The following is a 6,000-nucleotide window of genomic DNA, read 5'->3' as shown; positions in this document are numbered from 1 at the left end:
TGAAATAACAAATGGTGACGAGGGCTCAATTTTGAAATGGTAATAAAATTTTTATTATAGATTGTTTAACAATCTAAATCTTTTAGTGATTAAATGTATGGGTAATAAATTTTGAGAACAACTAATTGATTTACTCTACTTTTTCCAAATTTGCACATACTAAATTAATGGTCATTTTTTTTAATGAAAAATAATCTTATATATTTAATTGTATAAAAATGAATCTCTCTCTATCTCTTGTAAACTTCTCTATACAATGATGTGTGTGTGTGTGTGTGTGTGTGTGTGTGTGTGTGTGTGTGTGTGTCTATATATATACACACATATATACACATGTATATGTATATATGTATACACACACACAGATATGTGTGTGTGTGTGTGTGTGTGTACATACATACATACATACATACATACATACATACATACATATATATATATATATAGAGAGAGAGAGAGAGAGATATATGTGTGTGTGTGTGTCCATATATACATATATGTATGTATGTATATATACATGTATATATATATATATATATATGTATGTATACACACATGTAAATACATATATGTATATATACACATATATACATATACATGTATACATAGATGTATATGCGCGTGCACACACACACACATGTACATATATATCTACATGTATAAGTATATATGTATGTATGCTTATATGTGTGTGTGTATGGATATGTATAGGTATACATTTATGTATATGTATACATATATGTATACGTATACATATATGTACATGTACATATATACATATATATCATCTCTTCTCTCTCATCATTTTATCTCCTTATGCCTCCTCTACCTATCTCTCCTCTTCTCTCTCTCTCTCTCTCTCTTTCCCCTTTCGCACCCCCATCCCCTCTATCCCTTATCATGTCTCGCTCTATTTATGCCCCCATCTCCATCTCTATTTGTCTATCTCTACTTATTTGTCTCTCCCCCTCTCTCTACATCTTGTATTTTCATCTCTCTCTCTCTCTCTCTCTCTCTCTCTCTCTCTCTCTCTCTCTCTCTCTCTCTCTGAGAGAGAGAAGCACGAGCATGCACGGATGCACACACAGACACATGGGCACGAGCGTACACACACATACACAATGTAACAAACCAACACAAGTAGTTGTCACTTCAAAATTGTTGGTGTTGTTCATGAGTGCTCATCTAAAAAGTGATACATGAATGAAAATGGTATGATGCACAATTATGTCTACATTATTTTTTATCTTTTTGTATACCTTAGCAAAAACATACTAATGTGACATCATTCTGATGACATAGACTTGAAATATTAACTAGCACCTAAAGAGGTTCAAGGGATAAGTCGATAAGAAGTTTTAGTTAGAATTTAAACATGAAACATAAAAAACTAGACTCTTACATATAACAAATCTATATTACTTAAAATATTAATGAAATAATTTATAACTAAATTAATTTTAATATCTTTTATTAGTGTTTATCATTTCATAAAAATATATAGATCATGCACAAAATAGAGTTAATGCAATAAAACCAAATCAAAATATCCTTATCCATCATAAAAGACTTCAGTAGGAAGATTTAGAGCATAAGCATTTGTGGAAGGTTTAATGGTTTATAAATACTACAATTTACACACGTGTGCGCGCACACACACACATATTGTATGTATGTATGTATGCTTATGTGTGTGTGTGTGTGTGTGTGTGTGTGTGTGTGTGTGTGTATAGGTATAAATTTATGTATACGTATACGTATACATATATGTACATGTACATATATATCATCTCTTCTCTCTCGTCATTTTATCTCCTTATCCCTCCTCTACTTATCTCTCCTCTTCTCTCTCTCTTTCCCCTTCGCCACCCCCATCCCCTCTATCCCTTATCGTGTCTCCCTCTATTCATGCCCCCATCTCCATCTCTATTTGTCTATCTCTACTTATTTGTTTCTCTCCCCTCTCTCTCTGAGAAGCACGAGCATGCACAGATGCGTGCATAGACACATGGGCACGAGCGTACACACACATACACAATGTAACAGACCAACATAAGTAGTTGTGATTTCAAAATTGTTGGTGTTGCTCATAAGTGCTCGTCTAAAAAGTGATACATGAATGAAAATGATATGATGCACAACTATGTCCACTTTATTTTTTATCTTTTTGCATACCTTAGCAAAAACATACTAACGTGACATCATTCTAATGACATAGACCTAAAATATTAACTAGCACCTAAAGAGGTTCAAGGGATAAGTCGATAAGAAGTTTTAGTTAGAATTTAAACATGAAAGATAAAAAATTAGACTCTTACATATAACAAATCTATATTACTTAAAATATTAATAAAATAATTTATAACTAAATTAATTTTAATATCTTTTATTAGTATTTATCATTTCATAAAAATACATAGATCATGCACAAAATAGAGTTAATGCAATAAAACCAAATCAAAATATCCTTATCTATCATAAAAGACTTCAGTACGAAGATTTAGAGCATAAACATTTCTGGAAGGTTTAATGGTTTATAAATACTACAATTGTAACATGCATGCAAAATGTGAGACGCAAACAAGGTGCATGAATAATTTAATATAATTGTTGTTATCTTATAGAATATAATGATTTAGTCGTACAACATTTTTAATTCATCGAAAAAGATTTTACAAAACTTGAACTCAAATTAGAAACTTTCAAGAAAATCTAACATGTATAAACTTAAAAACAAATACAAAGAATGCAATTAAGCCACAACCACAGTTTGTGGATCAAAAGATTTATTTTTTAAAACATGTGTTTCCTAAAAATAGATTTTCAAAAGCAAGGGTTAATTTCATTCTTTGAAATTTGTAGATTGCAAAAAGAGTATGGCTAGTTGAATATGTCTTTGTTTATGTTCCCAAAAAAAAGGTGCAAGTCAACCACTAACATCTTCTATTTTTGTAATGTTATATTTCAGCAAATCAAATGAATGATCTTGAAAATTATGGAAAACTATCAATAAAAATACATAAATTTAATTTAAAAATTACCAAGATAATAGCACAATATGTAATGTACTGAAATAAATAAGAAATAGATATAGTTATCGATATCTTATGAAACCTTCAATTTGTCAATACATTTTTTATCCACCTAAAAAGATATTGTTTTTCTAAACTCTTGTTTATCCCTATTATATTTCAATAGATTGATATGTACAAAAATGTTAAGTGTCAATATGTGTTTGACCCACTTAAATACTTAGACTCTTGTTTATCTCTACTAAATTTCAATAGATTGATATAGTTTAAAATATAAAGACATCCTTGGTGTATATATGTGAGTTTCAAAGTACATTTATTTATGTGTATGTAAATCTCAAATTATTATTTTAAAAAAAAACACTCAATAAGCATATTAGTTTTAATCAATAACATAGATAATGAATTCTAATATTTTTTATTTGTATTTATTTTTTTTCCAATAAATTATTTGTAGAAAATTAAAATGATAATATTCAAAGATATTCTTATAAAGATATGATTAAACATAAATTCATAATAACATTTGCATTTGGAACACAAGTATGTCTCCCGTCACCGTTTCTGACCCTGCTCATGCGTCTGGGCGCGCATCACCTGAAATTCAAAATATTGTTGTCGTGGATGCATGCACTCTTCAACATCTTTGCTTTCTTCTGTCCCTGTACAAGTTTGGTGCACTCACGCCTACAACGTCGTCCTCAAGGGATGGTAGGGTTTGCTCGCCTCCTACAAGCGCTCCTTCGACGACTCTTCCAAGTGTTGTTGGTAGGGCTGCCTCTTATGCCGACGTGGCCGCCTTTGAAGCGGATCTTCATGGTACAACTCGTGCTAGTTATTGGCCTCCTCGTCCCTGTGTGGTTGTTCCTGTAAGTGTCTCCAAACTTGTTAAGGTCCTTTTAGACAATGAAATGGTTGATGATATTCTTAATACGGCAAAGGAGTTCTCTTCCCTCGTTGTCATCTTTCGTTTTCAAGGTTTTTGGCCCTCTCTAGTTGATCTCCATGCTTGGATCTCCAAGCTATGGGAACCAATTTTAGACCATGGTGTCCAAATATTCCCAAATGCCAGAGGTTTTTTCATTGTAAAGTTTGAAAGTGCTAAGGACAGGAAGACCATTTTGTGTCATAACAGTTTTTCATGGCAAGACAAATACCCACTTATGGCCAAACCATGGCATATGGATTTTGATCCACTCACCGAATCCTTTAAAAAGGTTCCTATTTGGATCTGACTCCCGAATCTCCCAATGCATCTCTGGATGGATTCTATTTTGGAAACTATCAGCAACTCTCTCAGAGATTTTTTATGTGGACTCAACCACTTCTGACGTTCTCCATTCGATGTGTGCACAAATTCTTGTTGAGATGGATGTCTCAAAGGGCCTTCCAAAAGAGATTTGTTTGGACTCTTTGCAAGGCTCCTAGACCCAAACGTTGGATTACGAAGGTATTCCCTTTCGCTACAAAAAATGTCATAAGATAGGTCACATTGCTGCTCGTTGTGCTATTGGGAAGACTAAACCAAAGCTTCCACCTTCATGGTGGTCTGGGGCATCCCCTAAGCACTATATGGTGTTTAAGTCCTCGAATGTGTCCTCGAAAGGTTCCTCAAAGGATGCAAATGATTTTGGCTCACCCCATGCTGTTGACATCCCAGAGCCTGTGGTTGCTGAGGATGTCAGGTCCTCTCCCCCTGCTGACGATTCGGTGCCAATGGTTGCTAAGGAAGGACAGTGTCTGGCCCCTGGTCCCTCTCCTGCCCGTCCCTATCTCAGTTGATTCTCATGATCCTACGGGAGGCCATCTTTCTACGGACTCTCCTGAGGAGTTTGTTGTTGTTCCTACTCCCCCTGGCTTCCACTCTTCAATTTCTTCTGGGGATTGGAGTGGTGAGGCAACTAAGGTGGAAGATGATTGGACTGCGGTAAAAAGAAAGAAAACAAAGCCCTTTGCTCCTCCTTTAGAAATGAATCTTCGGTCGAGCAAGGGAGACTCTAAATCAAAGGGCATATCATGAGCTCCCTTGTTGTGCCTAGTTTTTTCGAGGGAGATCCTTCCGTTCGAATCTTTGCCTCCTAGTTGGTTATTTTGTTTTGGCAGGTGATAGGCTTTTCTATCACCACGATTACCCCTTTTTGGGGGATGACCAACTCCTCTTTGGTTTGTTGTAATTTTGTTTCTGTGCTTATTGAATATCTAAAACTGTGTACAAAGTTTCAGGCACCCTTCAAAACCTATTTTCCTTAATCAAAAACATAAATTCATAATTGTTTTAAGAATAATATTTGAATATATAGATTTTAAATTTGTCGAGCAATGCAAAATCAATATTTCAAACATTGAAAAGAATATTTTTGTAGGTGATTTTATTAGTATTTATTTTCTATTGAAATAATTACGTTATGAAAAACTAGAAGATATTGTGAGAAAAGAACAATATTAAAATATATTATTATAAAAAGAAAAATAATAAAATATAATTTTCCTTTTATGAACATTCTCTATATAATTTAAAAGAAAATTAACCTAAAAGTAGTTTCAAAAAGAGAGTAAGGTGATTTTGTGTGTAAAGTCTATCACCTCATTATAAACAAAGAACTATAATTTGCGAATGAACGTTTGAATTGAAATTTCAGCTTATCTTGACATGTTTCTTTATTTGGCGAATGTCTCCCAATTTTGCTCGTTCTCATTATAAAACAAGTGCAGGAACGCAGAATTATGAGAGTGGATGACCATGAAAACTCTTTTTGGTTTGTTAGTCACTCTGAATATTCTATACGGATGTGAAGTGTGGGGAGGTAGTATGTCCGAACAGAAATGGCGGCAAGTAGAAAAATTTCAAAAACACTTCATCGCATACAATCTTAAAGTCAAGACCACAGTTCCGTATGAGATCCTTTTGGCGGAGGTGGGTTCCTTTCCATTAGAAGTCTTGCTTTGGTCCGGATGATAAGCTATTTAA

The sequence above is a fragment of the Cupressus sempervirens genome, chromosome 9 (assembly GCF_028749045.1).
Source record: "Cupressus sempervirens isolate cs-2001-9-10 chromosome 9, ASM2874904v1, whole genome shotgun sequence".
Taxonomy (NCBI): Eukaryota; Viridiplantae; Streptophyta; class Pinopsida; order Cupressales; family Cupressaceae; genus Cupressus; species Cupressus sempervirens.
This window is presented reverse-complemented; position numbering follows the sequence as displayed.